Source organism: Pseudophryne corroboree, chromosome 11 (genome assembly GCF_028390025.1).
Source record: "Pseudophryne corroboree isolate aPseCor3 chromosome 11, aPseCor3.hap2, whole genome shotgun sequence".
NCBI classification, from domain to species: Eukaryota; Metazoa; Chordata; class Amphibia; order Anura; family Myobatrachidae; genus Pseudophryne; species Pseudophryne corroboree.
In genome coordinates this window covers 214361232-214385259 of record NC_086454.1, presented here as the reverse complement: position 1 = coordinate 214385259, position 24028 = coordinate 214361232, and the positions used below count along the sequence as shown (strand labels likewise).

The window sequence follows — 24028 nt, the reverse complement described above, 5'->3', positions numbered from 1 at the left end:
GTGCCCAGCTGCTGCAAGAAATCATCTTGAATGCTTCAGGGGCTGGGGCATAGCCAACATGAGCCCCACACCGAAGGAGGGTGGAGATGTTTAATGCGAATTAAGGGTCATCCAAGCGCCACAAAAGGACGCCATGCCCTGCACATCCCTTTTTTCTTTTCATATGCAGACGAGGGTTGAAGCCAACTTTGACCCACTGCTTGGATGACATCACCATATGCAAATCCATCTGCTGCAGGCCTTCCCCCAGGAATGCTTGCACTAGTTGTTGCATTTGGTTTGTTGTTTGGGGGTGCTTCAGTATTAGGCAGCCTTCTGCCCTCCCATGTTCATCTGAAAATATGTGTTCTCCCTGCAGTTGTTGTCCCCAGATGAGAGTTCCCTTGTGCTGCCTCAGTTGAATCTCCTTTACTTGACAGAGACGTGCCTGAGCAGCGGCCCTCCCCAGCCTTATCCCAAATCATAATTATTTTGCATAGGAGATACCATGGTCATGAAGATTGTTCTCCCAGGGTGAGGTTCATTCATTGCATTCTGGGTATGATGACCCCTGTGATTTCCCCAAATGTGGGAAACTCGACTGCATTATTTGTGGTAGTGGAGGACTGTGTTTGTGCTTTCCTCTGGTCAGCTCTGGTAAAAGTCAGATTTCTTTGTCTCAGATCTTCCTCTAGCCTTGTTCTTCTTTCGAGAGTTCCCTTGTGCTGCCTCAGTTGGATCTCCTTCACTTGACAGGGGGGTGCCCGAGCAGCGACCCTCCCCAGCTCTAGCCCAACTCCTACTTACCTGCCAGGTGAGATACTATGATCAGGAAGGTGCTTCTCCCAGGGCAAGGCTCACCCATTGCACTCTGGGTGTGCTGCTCCTGCGATTTCCCCAAATGTGGGACACTTGACTGCATAATTTGTGTTTCCTCTGGTCGGCTCTCGTATAATTCAGATCTCTTTGTCTCAGGTCTCTCTCCAGCCTAGTTTGCTGTCTGTTTCCACTTCTCTTTTCTTGAGCCGCTCCCTTCTATGCCCTTGCGCACTATCCTGACTTCTCCCGTCTGCTTACTTTGTGCCTTCCAACGCACAATGCGAACTACAGGTAGTGCTGCAGGGCCCACACCCTTTTACTTGCCTTACAGAGCAGCTCTGGAGCTGTTACAGTGCCCAGCTGCTGCTAGAAATCAGCTTGAATGCTTCAGGTGCTGGGGCATAGCCAACATGAGCCCCACACCGAAGGAGGGTGGAGGTGTTTAATGCGAATTAGGGGTCATGCAAGCGCCGCAAAAGGCCGCCATGCCCTGCACATCCCTTTTTTCTTTTCATATGCAGACGAGGGTTGAAGCCAACTTTGACCCACTGCTTGGATGACATCACCATATGCAAATCCATCTGCTGCAGGCCTTCCCCCAGGAATGCTTGCACTAGTTGTTGCATTTGGTTTGTTGTTTGGGGTTGCTTCAGTATTAGGCAGCCTTCTGCCCTCCCATGTTCATCTGAAAATATGTGTTCTCCCTGCAGTTGTTGTCCCCAGATGAGAGTTCCCTTGTGCTGCCTCAGTTGAATCTCCTTTACTTGACAGAGATGTGCCTGAGCAGCGGCCCTCCCCAGCCCTATCTCAAATTATACTTATTTTGCATAGGAGATACCATGGTCATGAAGATTGTTCTCCCAGGGTGAGGTTCATTCATTGCATTCTGGGTATGCTGACCCCTGTGATTTCCCCAAATGTGGGAAACTCGACTGCATTATTTGTGGTAGTGGGGGACTGTGTTTGTGCTTTCCTCTGCTCAGCTCTGGTAAAAGTCAGATTTCTTTGTCTCAGATCTTCCTCTAGCCTTGTTCTTCTTTCGAGAGTTCCCTTGTGCTGCCTCAGTTGGATCTCCTTCACTTGACAGGGGGGTGCCCGAGCAGCGACCCTCCCCAGCTCTAGCCCAACTCCTACTTACCTGCCAGGTGAGATACTATGATCATGAAGGTGCTTCTCCCAGGGCAAGGCTCACCCATTGCACTCTGGGTGTGCTGCCCCTGTGATTTCCCCAAATGTGGGAAACTTGACTGCATAATTTGTGTTTCCACTGGTCGGCTTTCATATAATTCAGATCTCTTTGTCTAAGGTCTCTCTCCAGCCTAGTTTGCTGTCTGTTTCCACTTCTTTTTTTTTGAGCCCCTCCCTTCTATACCCTTGTGCACTATCCTGACTTCTCCTCCTGTCTGCTTACTTTGTGCCTTCCAATGCACAATGCAAACTACAGGTAGTGCTGCAGGGCCCACAACCTTTTACTTGCCTTACAGAGCAGCTCTGGAGCTGTTACAGTGCCAAGCTGCTGCAAGAAATCAGCTTGAATGCTGGGGCATTGCCAACATGAGCCCCACACCGAAGGAGGGTGGGGGTGTTTAATGCGAACTAAGGTAAGGGTCATCCAAGCGCCGCAAAAGGCCGCCATGCCCTGCATACCCCTTTTCTCTTTTCATATGCAGATGAGGGTTCCAGCCAACTTTGGCCCACTGCTTGGATGACATCACTGTATGCAAATCCGTCTTCTGCAGACCTTCCCCCAGGAATGCTTGTACTAGTTGTTGCATTTGGTTTGTTGTTTGGGGGTGCTTCAGTATTAGGCAGCCTTCTGCCCTCCCATGTTCATCTGAAAATATGTGTTCTCCCTGCAGTTGTTGTCCCCAGATGAGAGTTCCCTTGTGCTGCCTCAGTTGAATCTCCTTTACTTGACAGAGATATGCCTGAGCAGCGGCCCTCCCCAGCCCTATCCCAAATCATACTTATTTTGCATAGGAGTTACCATGGTCATGAAGATTGTTCTCCCAGGGTGAGGTTCATTCATTGCATTCTGGGTATGCTGACCCCTGTGATTTCCCCAAATGTGGGAAACTCGACTGCATTATTTGTGGTAGTGGGGGACTGTGTTTGTGCTTTCCTCTGGTCAGCTCTGGTAAAAGTCAGATTTCTTTGTCTCAGATCTTCCTCTAGCCTTGTTCTTCTTTCGAGAGTTCCCTTGTGCTGCCTCAGTTGGATCTCCTTCACTTGATAGGGGGGTGCCCGAGCAGCGACCTTCCCCAGCTCTAGCCCAACTCCTACTTACCTGCCAGGTGAGATACTATGATCAGGAAGGTGCTTCTCCCAGGGCAAGGCTCACCCATTGCACTCTGGGTGTGCTGCTCCTGCGATTTCCCCAAATGTGGGACACTTGACTGCATAATTTGTGTTTCCTCTGGTCGGCTCTCGTATAATTCAGATCTCTTTGTCTCAGGTCTCTCTCCAGCCTAGTTTGCTGTCTGTTTCCACTTCTCTTTTCTTGAGCCGCTCCCTTCTATGCCCTTGCGCACTATCCTGACTTCTCCCGTCTGCTTACTTTGTGCCTTCCAACGCACAATGCGAACTACAGGTAGTGCTGCAGGGCCCACACCCTTTTAGTTGCCTTACAGAGCAGCTCTGGAGCTGTTACAGTGCCCAGCTGCTGCAAGAAATCAGCTGGAATGCTTCAGGGGCTGGGGCATTGCCAACATGAGCCCCACACCGAAGGAGGGTGGGGGTGTTTAATGCGAACTAAGGGTCATCCAAGCGCCGCAAAAGGCCGCCATGCCCTGCATACCCCTTTTCTCTTTTCATATGCAGATGAGGGTTCCAGCCAACTTTGGCCCACTGCTTGGATGACATCACTGTATGCAAATCCGTCTTCTGCAGACCTTCCCCCAGGAATGCTTGTACTAGTTGTTGCATTTGGTTTGTTGTTTGGGGGTGCTTCAGTATTAGGCAGCCTTCTGCCCTCCCATGTTCATTTGAAAATATGTGTTCTCCCTGCAGTTGTTGTCCCCAGATGAGAGTTCCCTTGTGCTGCCTCAGTTGAATCTCCTTTACTTGACAGATATATGCCTGAGCAGCGGCCCTCCCCAGCCCTATCCCAAATCATACTTATTTTGCATAGGAGATACCATGGTCATGAAGATTGTTCTCCCAGGGTGAGGTTCATTCATTGCATTCTGGGTATGCTGACCCCTGTGATTTCCCCAAATGTGGGAAACTCGACTGCATTATTTGTGGTAGTGGGGGACTGTGTTTGTGCTTTCCTCTGGTCAGCTCTGGTAAAAGTCAGATTTCTTTGTCTCAGATCTTCCTCTAGCCTTGTTCTTCTTTCGAGAGTTCCCTTGTGCTGCCTCAGTTGGATTTCCTTCACTTGACAGGGGGGTGCCCGATTAGCGACCCTCCCCAGCTCTAGCCCAACTCCTACTTACCTGCCAGGTGAGATACTATGATCAGGAAGGTGCTTCTCCCAGGGCAAGGCTCACCCATTGCACTCTGAGTGTGCTGCTCCTGCGATTTCCCCAAATGTGGGACACTTGACTGCATAATTTGTGTTTCCTCTGGTCGGCTCTCGTATAATTCAGATCTCTTTGTCTCAGGTTTCTCTCCAGCCTAGTTTGCTGTCTGTTTCCACTTCTCTTTTCTTGAGCCGCTCCCTTCTATGCCCTTGCGCACTATCCTGACTTCTCCCGTCTGCTTACTTTGTGCCTTCCAACGCACAATGCGAACTACAGGTAGTGCTGCAGGGCCCACACCCTTTTACTTGCCTTACAGAGCAGCTCTGGAGCTGTTACAGTGCCCAGCTGCTGCAAGAAATCAGCTTGAATGCTTCAGGTGCTGGGGCATAGCCAACATGAGCCCCACACCGAAGGAGGGTGGAGGTGTTTAATGCGAATTAGGGGTCATCCAAGCGCCGCAAAAGGCCGCCATGCCCTGCACATCCCTTTTTTATTTTCATATGCAGACGAGGGTTGAAGCCAACTTTGACCCACTGCTTGGATGACATCACCATATGCAAATCCATCTGCTGCAGGCCTTCCCCCAGGAATGCTTGCACTAGTTGTTGCATTTGGTTTGTTGTTTGGGGGTGCTTCAGTATTAGGCAGCCTTCTGCCCTCCCATGTTCATCTGAAAATATGTGTTCTCCCTGCAGTTGTTGTCCCCAGATGAGAGTTCCCTTGTGCTGCCTCAGTTGAATCTCCTTTACTTGACAGAGATGTGCCTGAGCAGCGGCCCTCCCCAGCCCTATCTCAAATCATACTTATTTTGCATAGGAGATACCATGGTCATGAAGATTGTTCTCCCAGGGTGAGGTTCATTCATTGCATTCTGGGTATGCTGACCCCTGTGATTTCCCCAAATGTGGGAAACTCGACTGCATTATTTGTGGTAGTGGGGGACTGTGTTTGTGCTTTCCTCTGGTCAGCTCTGGTAAAAGTCAGATTTCTTTGTCTCAGATCTTCCTCTAGCCTTGTTCTTCTTTCGAGAGTTCCCTTGTGCTGCCTCAGTTGGATCTCCTTCACTTGACAGGGGGGTGCCAGAGCAGCGACCCTCCCCAGCTCTAACCCAACTCCTACTTACCTGCCAGGTGAGATACTATGATCATGAAGGTGCTTCTCCCAGGGCAAGGCTCACCCATTGCACTCTGGGTGTGCTGCCCCTGTGATTTCCCCAAATGTGGGAAACTTGACTGCATAATTTGTGTTTCCACTGGTCGGCTTTCATATAATTCAGATCTCTTTGTCTAAGGTCTCTCTCCAGCCTAGTTTGCTGTCTGTTTCCACTTCTTTTTTTTTGAGCCCCTCCCTTCTATACCCTTGTGCACTATCCTGACTTCTCCTCCTGTCTGCTTACTTTGTGCCTTCCAATGCACAATGCAAACTACAGGTAGTGCTGCAGGGCCCACAACCTTTTACTTGCCTTACAGAGCAGCTCTGGAGCTGTTACAGTGCCAAGCTGCTGCAAGAAATCAGCTTGAATGCTGGGGCATTGCCAACATGAGCCCCACACCGAAGGAGGGTGGGGGTGTTTAATGTGAACTAAGGGTCATCCAAGCGCCGCAAAAGGCCGCCATGCCCTGCATACCCCTTTTCTCTTTTCATATGCAGATGAGGGTTCCAGCCAACTTTGGCCCACTGCTTGGATGACATCACTGTATGCAAATCCGTCTTCTGCAGACCTTCCCCCAGGAATGCTTGTACTAGTTGTTGCATTTGGTTTGTTGTTTGGGGGTGCTTCAGTATTAGGCAGCCTTCTGCCCTCCCATGTTCATTTGAAAATATGTGTTCTCCCTGCAGTTGTTGTCCCCAGATGAGAGTTCCCTTGTGCTGCCTCAGTTGAATCTCCTTTACTTGACAGATATATGCCTGAGCAGCGGCCCTCCCCAGCCCTATCCCAAATCATACTTATTTTGCATAGGAGATACCATGGTCATGAAGATTGTTCTCCCAGGGTGAGGTTCATTCATTGCATTCTGGGTATGCTGACCCCTGTGATTTCCCCAAATGTGGGAAACTCGACTGCATTATTTGTGGTAGTGGGGGACTGTGTTTGTGCTTTCCTCTGGTCAGCTCTGGTAAAAGTCAGATTTCTTTGTCTCAGATCTTCCTCTAGCCTTGTTCTTCTTTCGAGAGTTCCCTTGTGCTGCCTCAGTTGGATTTCCTTCACTTGACAGGGGGGTGCCCGAGCAGCGACCCTCCCCAGCTCTAGCCCAACTCCTACTTACCTGCCAGGTGAGATACTATGATCAGGAAGGTGCTTCTCCCAGGGCAAGGCTCACCCATTGCACTCTGGGTGTGCTGCTCCTGCGATTTCCCCAAATGTGGGAAACTTGACTGCATAATTTGTGTTTCCTCTGGTCGGCTCTCGTATAATTCAGATCTCTTTGTCTCAGGTTTCTCTCCAGCCTAGTTTGCTGTCTGTTTCCACTTCTCTTTTCTTGAGCCGCTCCCTTCTATGCCCTTGCGCACTATCCTGACTTCTCCCGTCTGCTTACTTTGTGCCTTCCAACGCACAATGCGAACTACAGGTAGTGCTGCAGGGCCCACACCCTTTTAGTTGCCTTACAGAGCAGCTCTGGAGCTGTTACAGTGCCCAGCTGCTGCAAGAAATCAGCTTGAATGCTTCAGGTGCTGGGGCATAGCCAACATGAGCCCCACACCGAAGGAGGGTGGAGGTGTTTAATGCGAATTAGGGGTCATGCAAGCGCCGCAAAAGGCCGCCATGCCCTGCACATCCCTTTTTTCTTTTCATATGCAGACGAGGGTTGAAGCCAACTTTGACCCACTGCTTGGATGACATCACCATATGCAAATCCATCTGCTGCAGGCCTTCCCCCAGGAATGCTTGCACTAGTTGTTGCATTTGGTTTGTTGTTTGGGGGTGCTTCAGTATTAGGCAGCCTTCTGCCCTCCCATGTTCATCTGAAAATATGTGTTCTCCCTGCAGTTGTTGTCCCCAGATGAGAGTTCCCTTGTGCTGCCTCAGTTGAATCGCCTTTACTTGACAGAGATGTGCCTGAGCAGCGGCCCTCCCCAGCCCTATCCCAAATCATACTTATTTTGCATAGGAGATATCATGGTCATGAAGATTGTTCTCCCAGGGTGAGGTTCATTCATTGCATTCTGGGTATGATGACCCCTGTGATTTCCCCAAATGTGGGAAACTCGACTGCATTATTTGTGGTAGTGGAGGACTGTGTTTGTGCTTTCCTCTGGTCAGCTCTGGTAAAAGTCAGATTTCTTTGTCTCAGATCTTCCTCTAGCCTTGTTCTTCTTTCGAGAGTTCCCTTGTGCTGCCTCAGTTGGATCTCCTTCACTTGACAGGGGGGTGCCCGAGCAGCGACCCTCCCCAGCTCTAGCCCAACTCCTACTTACCTGCCAGGTGAGATACTATGATCAGGAAGGTGCTTCTCCCAGGGCAAGGCTCACCCATTGCACTCTGGGTGTGCTGCTCCTGCGATTTCCCCAAATGTGGGACACTTGACTGCATAATTTGTGTTTCCTCTGGTCGGCTCTCGTATAATTCAGATCTCTTTGTCTCAGGTCTCTCTCCAGCCTAGTTTGCTGTCTGTTTCCACTTCTCTTTTCTTGAGCCGCTCCCTTCTATGCCCTTGCGCACTATCCTGACTTCTCCCGTCTGCTTACTTTGTGCCTTCCAACGCACAATGCGAACTACAGGTAGTGCTGCAGGGCCCACACCCTTTTAGTTGCCTTACAGAGCAGCTCTGGAGCTGTTACAGTGCCCAGCTGCTGCAAGAAATCAGCTTGAATGCTTCAGGTGCTGGGGCATAGCCAACATGAGCCCCACACCGAAGGAGGGTGGAGGTGTTTAATGCGAATTAGGGGTCATGCAAGCGCCGCAAAAGGCCGCCATGCCCTGCACATCCCTTTTTTCTTTTCATATGCAGACGAGGGTTGAAGCCAACTTTGACGCACTGCTTGGATGACATCACCATATGCAAATCCATCTGCTGCAGGCCTTCCCCCAGGAATGCTTGCACTAGTTGTTGCATTTGGTTTGTTGTTTGGGGTTGCTTCAGTATTAGGCAGCCTTCTGCCCTCCCATGTTCATCTGAAAATATGTGTTCTCCCTGCAGTTGTTGTCCCCAGATGAGAGTTCCCTTGTGCTGCCTCAGTTGAATCTCCTTTACTTGACAGAGATGTGCCTGAGCAGCGGCCCTCCCCAGCCCTATCTCAAATCATACTTATTTTGCATAGGAGATACCATGGTCATGAAGATTGTTCTCCCAGGGTGAGGTTCATTCATTGCATTCTGGGTATGCTGACCCCTGTGATTTCCCCAAATGTGGGAAACTCGACTGCATTATTTGTGGTAGTGGGGGACTGTGTTTGTGCTTTCCTCTGGTCAGCTCTGGTAAAAGTCAGATTTCTTTGTCTCAGATCTTCCTCTAGCCTTGTTCTTCTTTCGAGAGTTCCCTTGTGCTGCCTCAGTTGGATCTCCTTCACTTGACAGGGGGGTGCCAGAGCAGCGACCCTCCCCATCTCTAGCCCAACTCCTACTTACCTGCCAGGTGAGATACTATGATCATGAAGGTGCTTCTCCCAGGGCAAGGCTCACCCATTGCACTCTGGGTGTGCTGCCCCTGTGATTTCCCCAAATGTGGGAAACTTGACTGCATAATTTGTGTTTCCACTGGTCGGCTTTCATATAATTCAGATCTCTTTGTCTAAGGTCTCTCTCCAGCCTAGTTTGCTGTCTGTTTCCACTTCTTTTTTTTTGAGCCCCTCCCTTCTATACCCTTGTGCACTATCCTGACTTCTCCTCCTGTCTGCTTACTTTGTGCCTTCCAATGCACAATGCAAACTACAGGTAGTGCTGCAGGGCCCACAACCTTTTACTTGCCTTACAGAGCAGCTCTGGAGCTGTTACAGTGCCAAGCTGCTGCAAGAAATCAGCTTGAATGCTGGGGCATTGCCAACATGAGCCCCACACCGAAGGAGGGTGGGGGTGTTTAATGCGAACAAAGGTAAGGGTCATCCAAGCGCCGCAAAAGGCCGCCATGCCCTGCATACCCCTTTTCTCTTTTCATATGCAGATGAGGGTTCCAGCCAACTTTGGCCCACTGCTTGGATGACATCACTGTATGCAAATCCGTCTTCTGCAGACCTTCCCCCAGGAATGCTTGTACTAGTTGTTGCATTTGGTTTGTTGTTTGGGGGTGCTTCAGTATTAGGCAGCCTTCTGCCCTCCCATGTTCATTTGAAAATATGTGTTCTCCCTGCAGTTGTTGTCCCCAGATGAGAGTTCCCTTGTGCTGCCTCAGTTGAATCTCCTTTACTTGACAGAGATATGCCTGAGCAGCGGCCCTCCCCAGCCCTATCCCAAATCATACTTATTTTGCATAGGAGTTACCATGGTCATGAAGATTGTTCTCCCAGGGTGAGGTTCATTCATTGCATTCTGGGTATGCTGACCCCTGTGATTTCCCCAAATGTGGGAAACTCGACTGCATTATTTGTGGTAGTGGGGGACTGTGTTTGTGCTTTCCTCTGGTCAGCTCTGGTAAAAGTCAGATTTCTTTGTCTCAGATCTTCCTCTAGCCTTGTTCTTCTTTCGAGAGTTCCCTTGTGCTGCCTCAGTTGGATCTCCTTCACTTGATAGGGGGGTGCCCGTGCAGCGACCTTCCCCAGCTCTAGCCCAACTCCTGCTTACCTGCCAGGTGAGATACTATGATCAGGAAGGTGCTTCTCCCAGGGCAAGGCTCACCCATTGCACTCTGGGTGTGCTGCTCCTGCGATTTCCCCAAATGTGGGACACTTGACTGCATAATTTGTGTTTCCTCTGGTCGGCTCTCGTATAATTCAGATCTCTTTGTCTCAGGTCTCTCTCCAGCCTAGTTTGCTGTCTGTTTCCACTTCTCTTTTCTTGAGCCGCTCCCTTCTATGCCCTTGCGCACTGTCCTGACTTCTCCCGTCTGCTTACTTTGTGCCTTCCAACGCACAATGCGAACTACAGGTAGTGCTGCAGGGCCCACACCCTTTTAGTTGCCTTACAGAGCAGCTCTGGAGCTGTTACAGTGCCCAGCTGCTGCAAGAAATCAGCTGGAATGCTTCAGGGGCTGGGGCATTGCCAACATGAGCCCCACACCGAAGGAGGGTGGGGGTGTTTAATGCGAACTAAGGGTCATCCAAGCGCCGCAAAAGGCCGCCATGCCCTGCATACCCCTTTTCTCTTTTCATATGCAGATGAGGGTTCCAGCCAACTTTGGCCCACTGCTTGGATGACATCACTGTATGCAAATCCGTCTTCTGCAGACCTTCCCCCAGGAATGCTTGTACTAGTTGTTGCATTTGGTTTGTTGTTTGGGGGTGCTTCAGTATTAGGCAGCCTTCTGCCCTCCCATGTTCATTTGAAAATATGTGTTCTCCCTGCAGTTGTTGTCCCCAGATGAGAGTTCCCTTGTGCTGCCTCAGTTGAATCTCCTTTACTTGACAGATATATGCCTGAGCAGCGGCCCTCCCCAGCCCTATCCCAAATCATACTTATTTTGCATAGGAGATACCATGGTCATGAAGATTGTTCTCCCAGGGTGAGGTTCATTCATTGCATTCTGGGTATGCTGACCCCTGTGATTTCCCCGAATGTGGGAAACTCAACTGCATTATTTGTGGTAGTGGGGGACTGTGTTTGTGCTTTCCTCTGGTCAGCTCTGGTAAAAGTCAGATTTCTTTGTCTCAGATCTTCCTCTAGCCTTGTTCTTCTTTCGAGAGTTCCCTTGTGCTGCCTCAGTTGGATTTCCTTCACTTGACAGGGGGGTGCCCGAGCAGCGACCCTCCCCAGCTCTAGCCCAACTCCTACTTACCTGCCAGGTGAGATACTATGATCAGGAAGGTGCTTCTCCCAGGGCAAGGCTCACCCATTGCACTCTGGGTGTGCTGCTCCTGCGATTTCCCCAAATGTGGGAAACTTGACTGCATAATTTGTGTTTCCTCTGGTCGGCTCTCGTATAATTCAGATCTCTTTGTCTCAGGTTTCTCTCCAGCCTAGTTTGCTGTCTGTTTCCACTTCTCTTTTCTTGAGCCGCTCCCTTCTATGCCCTTGCGCACTATCCTGACTTCTCCCATCTGCTTACTTTGTGCCTTCCAACGCACAATGCGAACTACAGGTAGTGCTGCAGGGTCCACACCCTTTTACTTGCCTTACAGAGCAGCTCTGGAGCTGTTACAGTGCCCAGCTGCTGCAAGAAATCAGCTTGAATGCTTCAGGGGCTGGGGCATAGCCAACATGAGCCCCACACCGAAGGAGGGTAGAGGTGTTTAATGCGAACTAGGGGTCATCCAAGCGCCGCAAAAGGCCGCCATGCCCTGCACGCCCCTTTTCTCTTTTCATATGCAGATGAGGGTTGAAGCCAACTTTGACCCACTGCTTGGATGACATCACCATATGCAAATCCATCTGCTGCAGGCCTTCCCCCAGGAATGCTTGTACTAGTAGTTGCATTTGGTTTGTTGTTTGGGGGTGCTTCAGTATTAGGCATCCTTCTGCCCTCCCATGTTCATCTGAAAATATGTGTTCTCCCTGCAGTTGTTGTCCCCAGATGAGAGTTCCCTTGTGCTGCCTCAGTTGAATCTCCTTTACTTGACAGAGATGTGCCTGAGCAGCGGCCCTCCCCAGCCCTATCCCAAATCATACTTATTTTGCATAGGAGATACCATGGTCATGAAGATTGTTCTCCCAGGGTGAGGTTCATTCAATGCATTCTGGGTATGCTGACCCCTGTGATTTCCCCAAATGTGGGAAACTCGACTGCATTATTTGTGGTAGAGGGGGACTGTGTTTGTGCTTTCCTCTGGTCAGCTCTGGTAAAAGTCAAATTTCTTTGTCTCAGATCTTCCTCTAGCCTTGTTCCTCTTTCGAGAGTTCCCTTGTGCTGCCTCAGTTGGATCTCCTTCACTTGACAGGGGGGTGCCCGAGCAGCGACCCTCCCCAGCTCTAGCCCAACTCCTACTTACCTGCCAGGTGAGATACTATGATCATGAAGGTGCTTCTCCCAGGGCAAGGCTCACCCATTGCACTCTGGGTGTGCTGCTCCTGCAATTTCCCCAAATGTGGGACACTTGACTGCATAATTTGTGTTTCCCCTTGTCGGCTCTCGTATAATTCAGATCTCTTTGTCTCAGGTCTCTCTCCAGCCTAGTTTGCTGTCTGTTTCCACTTCTCTTTTCTTGAGCCGCTCCCTTCTATGCCCTTGCGCACTATCCTGACTTCTCCCGTCTGCTTACTTTGTGCCTTCCAATGCACAATGCAAACTACAGGTAGTGCTGCAGGGCCCACACCCTTTTACTTGCCTTACAGAGCAGCTCTGGAGCTGTTACAGTGCCAAGCTGCTGCAAGAAATCAGCTTGAATGCTTCAGGGGCTGGGGCATAGCCAACATGAGCCCCACACCGAAGGAGGGTGGAGGTGTTTAATGCGAACTAGGGGTCATCCAAGCGCCGCAAAAGGCCGCCATGCCCTGCACGCCCCTTTTCTCTTTTCATATGCAGACGAGGGTTGAAGCCAACTTTGACCCACTGCTTAGATGGCATTACCATATGCAAATCAATCTGCTGCAGGTCTTCCCCCAGGAATGCTTGCACTAGTTGTTGCATTTGGTTTGTTGTTTGGGGGTGCTTCAGTATTAGGCAGCCTTCTGCCCTCCCATGTTCATCTGAAAATATGTGTTCTCCCTGCAGTTGTTGTCCCCAGATGAGAGTTCCCTTGTGCTGCCTCAGTTGAATCTCCTTTACTTGACAGAGATGTGCCTGAGCAGCGGCCCTCCCCAGCCCTATCCCAAATCATACTTATTTTGCATAGGAGATACCATGGTCATGAAGATTGTTCTCCCAGGGTGAGGTTCATTAATTGCATTCTGGGTATGCTGACCCCTGTGATTTCCCCAAATGTAGGAAACTCGACTGCATTATTTGTGGTAGTGGGGGACTGTGTTTGTGCTTTCCTCTGGTCAGCTCTGGTAAAAGTCAGATTTCTTTGTCTCAGATCTTCCTCTAGCCTTGTTCTTCTTTCGAGAGTTCCCTTGTGCTGCCTCAGTTGGATCTCCTTCACTTGACAGGGGGTGCACGAGCAGCGACCCTCCCCAGCTCTAGCCCAACTCCTATTTACCTGCCAGGTGAGATACTATGATCAGGAAGGTGTTTCTCCCAGGGCAAGGCTCACCCATTACACTCTGGGTGTGCTGCTCCTGCGATTTCCCCAAATGTGGGACACTTGACAGCATAATTTGTGTTTCCTCTGGTCGGCTCTCATATAATTCAGATCTCTTTGTCTCAGGTCTTTCTCCAGCCTAGTTTGCTGTCTGTTTCCACTTCTCTTTTCTTGAGCCGCTCCCTTCTATGCCCTTGCGCACTATCCTGACCTCTCCCGTCTGCTTACTTTGTGCCTTCCAACGCACAATGCATACTACAGGTAGTGCTGCAGGGCCCACACCCTTTTACATGCTTTACAGAGCAACTCTGGAGCTGTTACAGTGCCCAGCTGCTGCAAGAAATCATCTTGAATGCTTCAGGGGCTGGGGCATAGCCAACATGAGCCCCACACCGAAGGCGGGTTCATCCAAGCGCCACAAAAGTACGCCATGCCCTGCACATCCCTTTTTTCTTTTCATATGCAGACGAGGGTTGAAGCCAACTTTGACCCACTGCTTGGATCACATCACCATATGCAAATCCATCTGCTGCAGGCCTTCCCCCAGGAATGCTTGCACTAGTTGTTGCATTTGGTTTGTTGTTTGGGGGTGCTTCAGTATTAGGCAGCCTTCTGCCCTCCCATGTTCATCTGAAAATATGTGTTCTCCCTGCAGTTGTTGTCCCCAGATGAGAGTTCCCTTGTGCTGCCTCAGTTGAATCTCCTTTACTTGACAGAGATGTGCCTGAGCAGCGGCCCTCCCCAGCCCTATCCCAAATCATACTTATTTTGCATAGGAGATACCATGGTCATGAAGATTGTTCTCCCAGGGTGAGGTTCATTCATTGCATTCTGGGTATGCTGACCCCTGTGATTTCCCCAAATGTGGGAAACTCGACTGCATTATTTGTGGTAGTGGGGGACTGTGTTTGTGCTTTCTTCTGGTCAACTCTGGTAAAAATCAGATTTCTTTGTCTCAGATCTTCCTCTAGCCTTGTTCCTCTTTCGAGAGTTCCCTTGTGCTGCCTCAGTTGGATCTCCTTCACTTGACAGGGGGGTACCCGAGCAGCGACCCTCCCCAGCTCTAGCCCAACTCCTACTTACCTGCCAGGTGAGATACTATGAACATGTAGGTGCTTCTCCCAGGGCAAGGCTCACCCATTGCACTCTGGGTGTGCTGCCCCTGTGATTTCCCCAAATGTGGGAAACTTGACTGCATAATTTGTGTTTCCCCTGGTCGTCTCTCGTATAATTCAGATCTCTTTGTCTCAGGTCTTTCTCCAGCCTAGTTTGCTGTCTGTTTCCACTTCTCTTTTCTTGAGCCGCTCCCTTCTATGCCCTTGCGCACTATCCTGACCTCTCCCGTCTGCTTACTTTGTGCCTTCCAACGCACAATGCATACTACAGGTAGTGCTGCAGGGCCCACACCCTTTTACATGCTTTACAGAGCAACTCTGGAGCTGTTACAGTGCCCAGCTGCTGCAAGAAATCAGCTTGAATGCTTCAGGGGCTTGGGCATAGCCAACATGAGCCCCACACCGAAGGAGGGTTCATCCAAGCGCCACAAAAGGACGCCATGCCCTGCACATCCCTTTTTTCTTTTCATATGCAGACGAGGGTTGAAGCCAACTTTGACCCACTGCTTGGATCACATCACCATATGCAAATCCATCTGCTGCAGGCCTTCCCCCAGGAATGCTTGCACTAGTTGTTGCATTTGGTTTGTTGTTTGGGGGTGCTTCAGTATTAGGCAGCCTTCTGCCCTCCCATGTTCATCTGAAAATATGTGTTCTCCCTGCAGTTGTTGTCCCCAGATGAGAGTTCCCTTGTGCTGCCTCAGTTGAATCTCCTTTACTTGACAGAGATGTGCCTGAGCAGCGGCCCTCCCCAGCCCTATCCCAAATCATACTTATTTTGCATAGGAGATACCATGGTCATGAAGATTGTTCTCCCAGGGTGAGGTTCATTCATTGCATTCTGGGTATGCTGACCCCTGTGATTTCCCCAAATGTGGGAAACTCGACTGCATTATTTGTGGTAGTGGGGGACTGTGTTTGTGCTTTCTTCTGGTCAACTCTGGTAAAAATCAGATTTCTTTGTCTCAGATCTTCCTCTAGCCTTGTTCCTCTTTCGAGAGTTCCCTTGTGCTGCCTCAGTTGGATCTCCTTCACTTGACAGGGGGGTACCCGAGCAGCGACCCTCCCCAGCTCTAGCCCAACTCCTACTTACCTGCCAGGTGAGATACTATGATCATGTAGGTGCTTCTCCCAGGGCAAGGCTCACCCATTGCACTCTGGGTGTGCTGCCCCTGTGATTTCCCCAAATGTGGGAAACTTGACTGCATAATTTGTGTTTCCCCTGGTCGTCTCTCGTATAATTCAGATCTCTTTGTCTCAGGTCTCTCTCCAGCCTAGTTTGCTGTCTGTTTTCACTACTCTTTTCTTGAGCCGCTCCCTTCTATGCCCTTGCGCACTATCCTGACTTCTCCCGTCTGCTTACTTTGTGCCTTCCAACACACAATGCAAACTACAGGTAGTGCTGCAGGGCCCACACCCTTTTACTTGCCTCACAGAGCAGCTCTGGAGCTGTTACAGTGCCAAGCTGCTGCAAGAAATCATCTTGAATGCTTCAGGTCCTGGGGCATAGCCAACATAAGCCCCACACCTAAGGAGGGTGGAGGTGTTTAATGCGAATTAGGGGTCATGCAAGCGCCGCAAAAGGCCGCCATGCCCTGCACATCCCTTTTTTCTTTTCATATGCAGACGAGGGTTGAAGCCAACTTTGACCCACTGCTTGGATGACATCACCATATGCAAATCCATCTGCTGCAGGCCTTCCCCCAGGAATGCTTGCACTAGTTGTTGCATTTGGTTTGTTGTTTGGGGGTGCTTCAGTATTAGGCAGCCTTCTGCCCTCCCATGTTCATCTGAAAATATGTGTTCTCCCTGCAGTTGTTGTCCCCAGATGAGAGTTCCCTTGTGCTGCCTCAGTTGAATCGCCTTTACTTGACAGAGATGTGCCTGAGCAGCGGCCCTCCCCAGCCCTATCCCAAATCATACTTATTTTGCATAGGAGATATCATGGTCATGAAGATTGTTCTCCCAGGGTGAGGTTCATTCATTGCATTCTGGGTATGATGACCCCTGTGATTTCCCCAAATGTGGGAAACTCGACTGCATTATTTGTGGTAGTGGGGGACTGTGTTTGTGCTTTCCTCTGGTCAGCTCTGGTAAAAGTCAGATTTCTTTGTCTCAGATCTTCCTCTAGCCTTGTTCTTCTTTCGAGAGTTCCCTTGTGCTGCCTCAGTTGGATCTCCTTCACTTGACAGGGGGGTGCCAGAGCAGCGACCCTCCCCATCTCTAGCCCAACTCCTACTTACCTGCCAGGTGAGATACTATGATCATGAAGGTGCTTCTCCCAGGGCAAGGCTCACCCATTGCACTCTGGGTGTGCTGCCCCTGTGATTTCCCCAAATGTGGGAAACTTGACTGCATAATTTGTGTTTCCACTGGTCGGCTTTCATATAATTCAGATCTCTTTGTCTAAGGTCTCTCTCCAGCCTAGTTTGCTGTCTGTTTCCACTTCTTTTTTTTTGAGCCCCTCCCTTCTATACCCTTGTGCACTATCCTGACTTCTCCTCCTGTCTGCTTACTTTGTGCCTTCCAATGCACAATGCAAACTACAGGTAGTGCTGCAGGGCCCACAACCTTTTACTTGCCTTACAGAGCAGCTCTGGAGCTGTTACAGTGCCAAGCTGCTGCAAGAAATCAGCTTGAATGCTGGGGCATTGCCAACATGAGCCCCACACCGAAGGAGGGTGGGGGTGTTTAATGCGAACAAAGGTAAGGGTCATCCAAGCGCCGCAAAAGGCCGCCATGCCCTGCATACCCCTTTTCTCTTTTCATATGCAGATGAGGGTTCCAGCCAACTTTGGCCCACTGCTTGGATGACATCACTGTATGCAAATCCGTCTTCTGCAGACCTTCCCCCAGGAATGCTTGTACTAGTTGTTGCATTTGGTTTGTTGTTTGGGGGTGCTTCAGTATTAGGCAGCCTTCTGCCCTCCCATGTTCATTTGAAAATATGTGTTCTCCCTGCAGTTGTTGTCCCCAGATGAGAGTTCCCTTGTGCTGCCTCAGTTGAATCTCCTTTACTTGACAGAGATATGCCTGAGCAGCGGCCCTCCCCAGCCCTATCCCAAATCATACTTATTTTGCATAGGAGTTACCATGGTCATGAAGATTGTTCTCCCAGGGTGAGGTTCATTCATTGCATTCTGGGTATGCTGACCCCTGTGATTTCCCCAAATGTGGGAAACTCGACTGCATTATTTGTGGTAGTGGGGGACTGTGTTTGTGCTTTCCTCTGGTCAGCTCTGGTAAAAGTCAGATTTCTTTGTCTCAGATCTTCCTCTAGCCTTGTTCTTCTTTCGAGAGTTCCCTTGTGCTGCCTCAGTTGGATCTCCTTCACTTGACAGGGGGGTGCCCGAGCAGCGACCCTCCCCAGCTCTAGCCCAACTCCTACTTACCTGCCAGGTGAGATACTATGATCAGGAAGGTGCTTCTCCCAGGGCAAGGCTCACCCATTGCACTCTGGGTGTGCTGCTCCTGCGATTTCCCCAAATGTGGGACACTTGACTGCATAATTTGTGTTTCCTCTGGTCGGCTCTCGTATAATTCAGATCTCTTTGTCTCAGGTCTCTCTCCAGCCTAGTTTGCTGTCTGTTTCCACTTCTCTTTTCTTGAGCCGCTCCCTTCTATGCCCTTGCGCACTATCCTGACTTCTCCCGTCTGCTTACTTTGTGCCTTCCAACGCACAATGCGAACTACAGGTAGTGCTGCAGGGCCCACACCCTTTTAGTTGCCTTACAGAGCAGCTCTGGAGCTGTTACAGTGCCCAGCTGCTGCAAGAAATCAGCTTGAATGCTTCAGGTGCTGGGGCATAGCCAACATGAGCCCCACACCGAAGGAGGGTGGAGGTGTTTAATGCGAATTAGGGGTCATGCAAGCGCCGCAAAAGGCCGCCATGCCCTGCACATCCCTTTTTTCTTTTCATATGCAGACGAGGGTTGAAGCCAACTTTGACGCACTGCTTGGATGACATCACCATATGCAAATCCATCTGCTGCAGGCCTTCCCCCAGGAATGCTTGCACTAGTTGTTGCATTTGGTTTGTTGTTTGGGGTTGCTTCAGTATTAGGCAGCCTTCTGCCCTCCCATGTTCATCTGAAAATATGTGTTCTCCCTGCAGTTGTTGTCCCCAGATGAGAGTTCCCTTGTGCTGCCTCAGTTGAATCTCCTTTACTTGACAGAGATGTGCCTGAGCAGCGGCCCTCCCCAGCCCTATCTCAAATCATACTTATTTTGCATAGGAGATACCATGGTCATGAAGATTGTTCTCCCAGGGTGAGGTTCATTCATTGCATTCTGGGTATGCTGACCCCTGTGATTTCCCCAAATGTGGGAAACTCGACTGCATTATTTGTGGTAGTGGGGGACTGTGTTTGTGCTTTCCTCTGGTCAGCTCTGGTAAAAGTCAGATTTCTTTGTCTCAGATCTTCCTCTAGCCTTGTTCTTCTTTCGAGAGTTCCCTTGTGCTGCCTCAGTTGGATCTCCTTCACTTGACAGGGGGGTGCCAGAGCAGCGACCCTCCCCATCTCTAGCCCAACTCCTACTTACCTGCCAGGTGAGATACTATGATCATGAAGGTGCTTCTCCCAGGGCAAGGCTCACCCATTGCACTCTGGGTGTGCTGCCCCTGTGATTTCCCCAAATGTGGGAAACTTGACTGCATAATTTGTGTTTCCACTGGTCGGCTTTCATATAATTCAGATCTCTTTGTCTAAGGTCTCTCTCCAGCCTAGTTTGCTGTCTGTTTCCACTTCTTTTTTTTTGAGCCCCTCCCTTCTATACCCTTGTGCACTATCCTGACTTCTCCTCCTGTCTGCTTACTTTGTGCCTTCCAATGCACAATGCAAACTACAGGTAGTGCTGCAGGGCCCACAACCTTTTACTTGCCTTACAGAGCAGCTCTGGAGCTGTTACAGTGCCAAGCTGCTGCAAGAAATCAGCTTGAATGCTGGGGCATTGCCAACATGAGCCCCACACCGAAGGAGGGTGGGGGTGTTTAATGCGAACAAAGGTAAGGGTCATCCAAGCGCCGCAAAAGGCCGCCATGCCCTGCATACCCCTTTTCTCTTTTCATATGCAGATGAGGGTTCCAGCCAACTTTGGCCCACTGCTTGGATGACATCACTGTATGCAAATCCGTCTTCTGCAGACCTTCCCCCAGGAATGCTTGTACTAGTTGTTGCATTTGGTTTGTTGTTTGGGGGTGCTTCAGTATTAGGCAGCCTTCTGCCCTCCCATGTTCATTTGAAAATATGTGTTCTCCCTGCAGTTGTTGTCCCCAGATGAGAGTTCCCTTGTGCTGCCTCAGTTGAATCTCCTTTACTTGACAGAGATATGCCTGAGCAGCGGCCCTCCCCAGCCCTATCCCAAATCATACTTATTTTGCATAGGAGTTACCATGGTCATGAAGATTGTTCTCCCAGGGTGAGGTTCATTCATTGCATTCTGGGTATGCTGACCCCTGTGATTTCCCCAAATGTGGGAAACTCGACTGCATTATTTGTGGTAGTGGGGGACTGTGTTTGTGCTTTCCTCTGGTCAGCTCTGGTAAAAGTCAGATTTCTTTGTCTCAGATCTTCCTCTAGCCTTGTTCTTCTTTCGAGAGTTCCCTTGTGCTGCCTCAGTTGGATCTCCTTCACTTGATAGGGGGGTGCCCGTGCAGCGACCTTCCCCAGCTCTAGCCCAACTCCTGCTTACCTGCCAGGTGAGATACTATGATCAGGAAGGTGCTTCTCCCAGGGCAAGGCTCACCCATTGCACTCTGGGTGTGCTGCTCCTGCGATTTCCCCAAATGTGGGACACTTGACTGCATAATTTGTGTTTCCTCTGGTCGGCTCTCGTATAATTCAGATCTCTTTGTCTCAGGTCTCTCTCCAGCCTAGTTTGCTGTCTGTTTCCACTTCTCTTTTCTTGAGCCGCTCCCTTCTATGCCCTTGCGCACTGTCCTGACTTCTCCCGTCTGCTTACTTTGTGCCTTCCAACGCACAATGCGAACTACAGGTAGTGCTGCAGGGCCCACACCCTTTTAGTTGCCTTACAGAGCAGCTCTGGAGCTGTTACAGTGCCCAGCTGCTGCAAGAAATCAGCTGGAATGCTTCAGGGGCTGGGGCATTGCCAACATGAGCCCCACACCGAAGGAGGGTGGGGGTGTTTAATGCGAACTAAGGGTCATCCAAGCGCCGCAAAAGGCCGCCATGCCCTGCATACCCCTTTTCTCTTTCATATGCAGATGAGGGTTCCAGCCAACTTTGGCCCACTGCTTGGATGACATCACTGTATGCAAATCCGTCTTCTGCAGACCTTCCCCCAGGAATGCTTGTACTAGTTGTTGCATTTGGTTTGTTGTTTGGGGGTGCTTCAGTATTAGGCAGCCTTCTGCCCTCCCATGTTCATTTGAAAATATGTGTTCTCCCTGCAGTTGTTGTCCCCAGATGAGAGTTCCCTTGTGCTGCCTCAGTTGAATCTCCTTTACTTGACAGATATATGCCTGAGCAGCGGCCCTCCCCAGCCCTATCCCAAATCATACTTATTTTGCATAGGAGATACCATGGTCATGAAGATTGTTCTCCCAGGGTGAGGTTCATTCATTGCATTCTGGGTATGCTGACCCCTGTGATTTCCCCGAATGTGGGAAACTCAACTGCATTATTTGTGGTAGTGGGGGACTGTGTTTGTGCTTTCCTCTGGTCAGCTCTGGTAAAAGTCAGATTTCTTTGTCTCAGATCTTCCTCTAGCCTTGTTCTTCTTTCGAGAGTTCCCTTGTGCTGCCTCAGTTGGATTTCCTTCACTTGACAGGGGGGTGCCCGAGCAGCGACCCTCCCCAGCTCTAGCCCAACTCCTACTTACCTGCCAGGTGAGATACTATGATCAGGAAGGTGCTTCTCCCAGGGCAAGGCTCACCCATTGCACTCTGGGTGTGCTGCTCCTGCGATTTCCCCAAATGTGGGAAACTTGACTGCATAATTTGTGTTTCCTCTGGTCGGCTCTCGTATAATTCAGATCTCTTTGTCTCAGGTTTCTCTCCAGCCTAGTTTGCTGTCTGTTTCCACTTCTCTTTTCTTGAGCCGCTCCCTTCTATGCCCTTGCGCACTATCCTGACTTCTCCCATCTGCTTACTTTGTGCCTTCCAACGCACAATGCGAACTACAGGTAGTGCTGCAGGGTCCACACCCTTTTACTTGCCTTACAGAGCAGCTCTGGAGCTGTTACAGTGCCCAGCTGCTGCAAGAAATCAGCTTGAATGCTTCAGGGGCTGGGGCATAGCCAACATGAGCCCCACACCGAAGGAGGGTAGAGGTGTTTAATGCGAACTAGGGGTCATCCAAGCGCCGCAAAAGGCCGCCATGCCCTGCACGCCCCTTTTCTCTTTTCATATGCAGATGAGGGTTGAAGCCAACTTTGACCCACTGCTTGGATGACATCACCATATGCAAATCCATCTGCTGCAGGCCTTCCCCCAGGAATGCTTGTACTAGTAGTTGCATTTGGTTTGTTGTTTGGGGGTGCTTCAGTATTAGGCATCCTTCTGCCCTCCCATGTTCATCTGAAAATATGTGTTCTCCCTGCAGTTGTTGTCCCCAGATGAGAGTTCCCTTGTGCTGCCTCAGTTGAATCTCCTTTACTTGACAGAGATGTGCCTGAGCAGCGGCCCTCCCCAGCCCTATCCCAAATCATACTTATTTTGCATAGGAGATACCATGGTCATGAAGATTGTTCTCCCAGGGTGAGGTTCATTCAATGCATTCTGGGTATGCTGACCCCTGTGATTTCCCCAAATGTGGGAAACTCGACTGCATTATTTGTGGTAGAGGGGGACTGTGTTTGTGCTTTCCTCTGGTCAGCTCTGGTAAAAGTCAAATTTCTTTGTCTCAGATCTTCCTCTAGCCTTGTTCCTCTTTCGAGAGTTCCCTTGTGCTGCCTCAGTTGGATCTCCTTCACTTGACAGGGGGGTGCCCGAGCAGCGACCCTCCCCAGCTCTAGCCCAACTCCTACTTACCTGCCAGGTGAGATACTATGATCATGAAGGTGCTTCTCCCAGGGCAAGGCTCACCCATTGCACTCTGGGTGTGCTGCTCCTGCAATTTCCCCAAATGTGGGACACTTGACTGCATAATTTGTGTTTCCCCTTGTCGGCTCTCGTATAATTCAGATCTCTTTGTCTCAGGTCTCTCTCCAGCCTAGTTTGCTGTCTGTTTCCACTTCTCTTTTCTTGAGCCGCTCCCTTCTATGCCCTTGCGCACTATCCTGACTTCTCCCGTCTGCTTACTTTGTGCCTTCCAATGCACAATGCAAACTACAGGTAGTGCTGCAGGGCCCACACCCTTTTACTTGCCTTACAGAGCAGCTCTGGAGCTGTTACAGTGCCCAGCTGCTGCAAGAAATCAGCTTGAATGCTTCAGGGGCTGGGGCATAGCCAACATGAGCCCCACACCGAAGGAGGGTGGAGGTGTTTAATGCGAACTAGGGGTCATCCAAGCGCCGCAAAAGGCCGCCATGCCCTGCACGCCCCTTTTCTCTTTTCATATGCAGACGAGGGTTGAAGCCAACTTTGACCCACTGCTTAGATGGCATTACCATATGCAAATCAATCTGCTGCAGGTCTTCCCCCAGGAATGCTTGCACTAGTTGTTGCATTTGGTTTGTTGTTTGGGGGTGCTTCAGTATTAGGCAGCCTTCTGCCCTCCCATGTTCATCTGAAAATATGTGTTCTCCCTGCAGTTGTTGTCCCCAGATGAGAGTTCCCTTGTGCTGCCTCAGTTGAATCTCCTTTACTTGACAGAGATGTGCCTGAGCAGCGGCCCTCCCCAGCCCTATCCCAAATCATACTTATTTTGCATAGGAGATACCATGGTCATGAAGATTGTTCTCCCAGGGTGAGGTTCATTAATTGCATTCTGGGTATGCTGACCCCTGTGATTTCCCCAAATGTAGGAAACTCGACTGCATTATTTGTGGTAGTGGGGGACTGTGTTTGTGCTTGCCTCTGGTCAGCTCTGGTAAAAGTCATATTTCTTTGTCTCAGATCTTCCTCTAGCCTTGTTCTTCTTTCGAGAGTTCCCTTGTGCTGCCTCAGTTGGATCTCCTTCACTTGACAGGGGGGTGCACGAGCAGCGACCCTCCCCAGCTCTAGCCCAACTCCTATTTACCTGCCAGGTGAGATACTATGATCAGGAAGGTGTTTCTCCCAGGGCAAGGCTCACCCATTACACTCTGGGTGTGCTGCTCCTGCGATTTCCCCAAATGTGGGACACTTGACAGCATAATTTGTGTTTCCTCTGGTCGGCTCTCATATAATTCAGATCTCTTTGTCTCAGGTCTTTCTCCAGCCTAGTTTGCTGTCTGTTTCCACTTCTCTTTTCTTGAGCCGCTCCCTTCTATGCCCTTGCGCACTATCCTGACCTCTCCCGTCTGCTTACTTTGTGCCTTCCAACGCACAATGCATACTACAGG

The 24028-nt window shown here is 50.2% G+C and overlaps 40 non-coding genes and 2 pseudogenes across 40 annotated transcripts; all 42 read left to right on the top strand.

Annotated features, from left to right (window-relative positions):
- The first annotated feature begins 462 nt into the window (after positions 1-462).
- LOC134970707 (U1 spliceosomal RNA) lies at positions 463-626 on the top strand. The gene has a single exon (XR_010189981.1). It is a non-coding gene; the product is annotated as a U1 spliceosomal RNA (small nuclear RNA).
- Positions 627-778: 152 nt separating this feature from the next.
- LOC134970820 (U1 spliceosomal RNA) lies at positions 779-941 on the top strand. Its single transcript, XR_010190072.1, has one exon. It is a non-coding gene; the product is annotated as a U1 spliceosomal RNA (small nuclear RNA).
- A 671-nt stretch (positions 942-1612) lies between these two features.
- Positions 1613-1776, top strand: LOC134970520 (U1 spliceosomal RNA). Its single transcript, XR_010189828.1, has one exon. It is a non-coding gene; the product is annotated as a U1 spliceosomal RNA (small nuclear RNA).
- A 152-nt stretch (positions 1777-1928) lies between these two features.
- LOC134970845 (U1 spliceosomal RNA) lies at positions 1929-2091 on the top strand. Its single transcript, XR_010190092.1, has one exon. It is a non-coding gene; the product is annotated as a U1 spliceosomal RNA (small nuclear RNA).
- Positions 2092-2761: 670 nt separating this feature from the next.
- On the top strand, positions 2762-2925 carry LOC134970577 (U1 spliceosomal RNA). Its single transcript, XR_010189874.1, has one exon. It is a non-coding gene; the product is annotated as a U1 spliceosomal RNA (small nuclear RNA).
- Positions 2926-3077: 152 nt separating this feature from the next.
- LOC134970819 (U1 spliceosomal RNA) lies at positions 3078-3240 on the top strand. The gene has a single exon (XR_010190071.1). It is a non-coding gene; the product is annotated as a U1 spliceosomal RNA (small nuclear RNA).
- Positions 3241-3911: 671 nt separating this feature from the next.
- LOC134970519 (U1 spliceosomal RNA) lies at positions 3912-4075 on the top strand. The gene has a single exon (XR_010189827.1). It is a non-coding gene; the product is annotated as a U1 spliceosomal RNA (small nuclear RNA).
- Positions 4076-4227: 152 nt separating this feature from the next.
- LOC134970887 (U1 spliceosomal RNA) lies at positions 4228-4390 on the top strand. The gene has a single exon (XR_010190115.1). It is a non-coding gene; the product is annotated as a U1 spliceosomal RNA (small nuclear RNA).
- Positions 4391-5061: 671 nt separating this feature from the next.
- Positions 5062-5225, top strand: LOC134970518 (U1 spliceosomal RNA). The gene has a single exon (XR_010189826.1). It is a non-coding gene; the product is annotated as a U1 spliceosomal RNA (small nuclear RNA).
- Positions 5226-5377: 152 nt separating this feature from the next.
- Positions 5378-5540, top strand: LOC134970843 (U1 spliceosomal RNA). The gene has a single exon (XR_010190091.1). It is a non-coding gene; the product is annotated as a U1 spliceosomal RNA (small nuclear RNA).
- Positions 5541-6205: 665 nt separating this feature from the next.
- LOC134970517 (U1 spliceosomal RNA) lies at positions 6206-6369 on the top strand. The gene has a single exon (XR_010189825.1). It is a non-coding gene; the product is annotated as a U1 spliceosomal RNA (small nuclear RNA).
- A 152-nt stretch (positions 6370-6521) lies between these two features.
- LOC134970773 (U1 spliceosomal RNA) lies at positions 6522-6684 on the top strand. Its single transcript, XR_010190035.1, has one exon. It is a non-coding gene; the product is annotated as a U1 spliceosomal RNA (small nuclear RNA).
- Positions 6685-7355: 671 nt separating this feature from the next.
- Positions 7356-7519, top strand: LOC134970676 (U1 spliceosomal RNA). Its single transcript, XR_010189957.1, has one exon. It is a non-coding gene; the product is annotated as a U1 spliceosomal RNA (small nuclear RNA).
- A 152-nt stretch (positions 7520-7671) lies between these two features.
- Positions 7672-7834, top strand: LOC134970818 (U1 spliceosomal RNA). Its single transcript, XR_010190070.1, has one exon. It is a non-coding gene; the product is annotated as a U1 spliceosomal RNA (small nuclear RNA).
- Positions 7835-8505: 671 nt separating this feature from the next.
- Positions 8506-8669, top strand: LOC134970516 (U1 spliceosomal RNA). Its single transcript, XR_010189824.1, has one exon. It is a non-coding gene; the product is annotated as a U1 spliceosomal RNA (small nuclear RNA).
- A 152-nt stretch (positions 8670-8821) lies between these two features.
- Positions 8822-8984, top strand: LOC134970842 (U1 spliceosomal RNA). Its single transcript, XR_010190090.1, has one exon. It is a non-coding gene; the product is annotated as a U1 spliceosomal RNA (small nuclear RNA).
- A 670-nt stretch (positions 8985-9654) lies between these two features.
- Positions 9655-9818, top strand: LOC134970576 (U1 spliceosomal RNA). Its single transcript, XR_010189873.1, has one exon. It is a non-coding gene; the product is annotated as a U1 spliceosomal RNA (small nuclear RNA).
- Positions 9819-9970: 152 nt separating this feature from the next.
- On the top strand, positions 9971-10133 carry LOC134970876 (U1 spliceosomal RNA). The gene has a single exon (XR_010190108.1). It is a non-coding gene; the product is annotated as a U1 spliceosomal RNA (small nuclear RNA).
- A 671-nt stretch (positions 10134-10804) lies between these two features.
- On the top strand, positions 10805-10968 carry LOC134970483 (U1 spliceosomal RNA). Its single transcript, XR_010189797.1, has one exon. It is a non-coding gene; the product is annotated as a U1 spliceosomal RNA (small nuclear RNA).
- A 152-nt stretch (positions 10969-11120) lies between these two features.
- On the top strand, positions 11121-11283 carry LOC134970772 (U1 spliceosomal RNA). Its single transcript, XR_010190034.1, has one exon. It is a non-coding gene; the product is annotated as a U1 spliceosomal RNA (small nuclear RNA).
- A 671-nt stretch (positions 11284-11954) lies between these two features.
- On the top strand, positions 11955-12118 carry LOC134970640 (U1 spliceosomal RNA). Its single transcript, XR_010189926.1, has one exon. It is a non-coding gene; the product is annotated as a U1 spliceosomal RNA (small nuclear RNA).
- Positions 12119-12270: 152 nt separating this feature from the next.
- LOC134970851 (U1 spliceosomal RNA) lies at positions 12271-12406 on the top strand (annotated as a pseudogene).
- Positions 12407-13104: 698 nt separating this feature from the next.
- Positions 13105-13268, top strand: LOC134970740 (U1 spliceosomal RNA). Its single transcript, XR_010190008.1, has one exon. It is a non-coding gene; the product is annotated as a U1 spliceosomal RNA (small nuclear RNA).
- Positions 13269-13419: 151 nt separating this feature from the next.
- Positions 13420-13582, top strand: LOC134971009 (U1 spliceosomal RNA). Its single transcript, XR_010190181.1, has one exon. It is a non-coding gene; the product is annotated as a U1 spliceosomal RNA (small nuclear RNA).
- A 646-nt stretch (positions 13583-14228) lies between these two features.
- On the top strand, positions 14229-14392 carry LOC134970617 (U1 spliceosomal RNA). The gene has a single exon (XR_010189907.1). It is a non-coding gene; the product is annotated as a U1 spliceosomal RNA (small nuclear RNA).
- A 152-nt stretch (positions 14393-14544) lies between these two features.
- Positions 14545-14707, top strand: LOC134970983 (U1 spliceosomal RNA). Its single transcript, XR_010190167.1, has one exon. It is a non-coding gene; the product is annotated as a U1 spliceosomal RNA (small nuclear RNA).
- Positions 14708-15353: 646 nt separating this feature from the next.
- Positions 15354-15517, top strand: LOC134970616 (U1 spliceosomal RNA). The gene has a single exon (XR_010189906.1). It is a non-coding gene; the product is annotated as a U1 spliceosomal RNA (small nuclear RNA).
- A 152-nt stretch (positions 15518-15669) lies between these two features.
- LOC134970919 (U1 spliceosomal RNA) lies at positions 15670-15832 on the top strand. Its single transcript, XR_010190139.1, has one exon. It is a non-coding gene; the product is annotated as a U1 spliceosomal RNA (small nuclear RNA).
- Positions 15833-16503: 671 nt separating this feature from the next.
- LOC134970684 (U1 spliceosomal RNA) lies at positions 16504-16667 on the top strand. Its single transcript, XR_010189963.1, has one exon. It is a non-coding gene; the product is annotated as a U1 spliceosomal RNA (small nuclear RNA).
- A 152-nt stretch (positions 16668-16819) lies between these two features.
- On the top strand, positions 16820-16982 carry LOC134970840 (U1 spliceosomal RNA). Its single transcript, XR_010190089.1, has one exon. It is a non-coding gene; the product is annotated as a U1 spliceosomal RNA (small nuclear RNA).
- Positions 16983-17652: 670 nt separating this feature from the next.
- LOC134970575 (U1 spliceosomal RNA) lies at positions 17653-17816 on the top strand. The gene has a single exon (XR_010189872.1). It is a non-coding gene; the product is annotated as a U1 spliceosomal RNA (small nuclear RNA).
- Positions 17817-17968: 152 nt separating this feature from the next.
- On the top strand, positions 17969-18131 carry LOC134970816 (U1 spliceosomal RNA). The gene has a single exon (XR_010190069.1). It is a non-coding gene; the product is annotated as a U1 spliceosomal RNA (small nuclear RNA).
- Positions 18132-18802: 671 nt separating this feature from the next.
- LOC134970515 (U1 spliceosomal RNA) lies at positions 18803-18966 on the top strand. Its single transcript, XR_010189823.1, has one exon. It is a non-coding gene; the product is annotated as a U1 spliceosomal RNA (small nuclear RNA).
- Positions 18967-19118: 152 nt separating this feature from the next.
- Positions 19119-19281, top strand: LOC134970839 (U1 spliceosomal RNA). The gene has a single exon (XR_010190088.1). It is a non-coding gene; the product is annotated as a U1 spliceosomal RNA (small nuclear RNA).
- A 670-nt stretch (positions 19282-19951) lies between these two features.
- LOC134970574 (U1 spliceosomal RNA) lies at positions 19952-20115 on the top strand. The gene has a single exon (XR_010189871.1). It is a non-coding gene; the product is annotated as a U1 spliceosomal RNA (small nuclear RNA).
- A 152-nt stretch (positions 20116-20267) lies between these two features.
- On the top strand, positions 20268-20430 carry LOC134970875 (U1 spliceosomal RNA). Its single transcript, XR_010190107.1, has one exon. It is a non-coding gene; the product is annotated as a U1 spliceosomal RNA (small nuclear RNA).
- Positions 20431-21100: 670 nt separating this feature from the next.
- On the top strand, positions 21101-21264 carry LOC134970482 (U1 spliceosomal RNA). Its single transcript, XR_010189796.1, has one exon. It is a non-coding gene; the product is annotated as a U1 spliceosomal RNA (small nuclear RNA).
- A 152-nt stretch (positions 21265-21416) lies between these two features.
- On the top strand, positions 21417-21579 carry LOC134970771 (U1 spliceosomal RNA). The gene has a single exon (XR_010190033.1). It is a non-coding gene; the product is annotated as a U1 spliceosomal RNA (small nuclear RNA).
- A 671-nt stretch (positions 21580-22250) lies between these two features.
- Positions 22251-22414, top strand: LOC134970639 (U1 spliceosomal RNA). Its single transcript, XR_010189925.1, has one exon. It is a non-coding gene; the product is annotated as a U1 spliceosomal RNA (small nuclear RNA).
- A 152-nt stretch (positions 22415-22566) lies between these two features.
- On the top strand, positions 22567-22702 carry LOC134970850 (U1 spliceosomal RNA; annotated as a pseudogene).
- A 698-nt stretch (positions 22703-23400) lies between these two features.
- On the top strand, positions 23401-23564 carry LOC134970746 (U1 spliceosomal RNA). The gene has a single exon (XR_010190012.1). It is a non-coding gene; the product is annotated as a U1 spliceosomal RNA (small nuclear RNA).
- A 152-nt stretch (positions 23565-23716) lies between these two features.
- On the top strand, positions 23717-23879 carry LOC134971008 (U1 spliceosomal RNA). The gene has a single exon (XR_010190180.1). It is a non-coding gene; the product is annotated as a U1 spliceosomal RNA (small nuclear RNA).
- Positions 23880-24028: the final 149 nt, after the last annotated feature.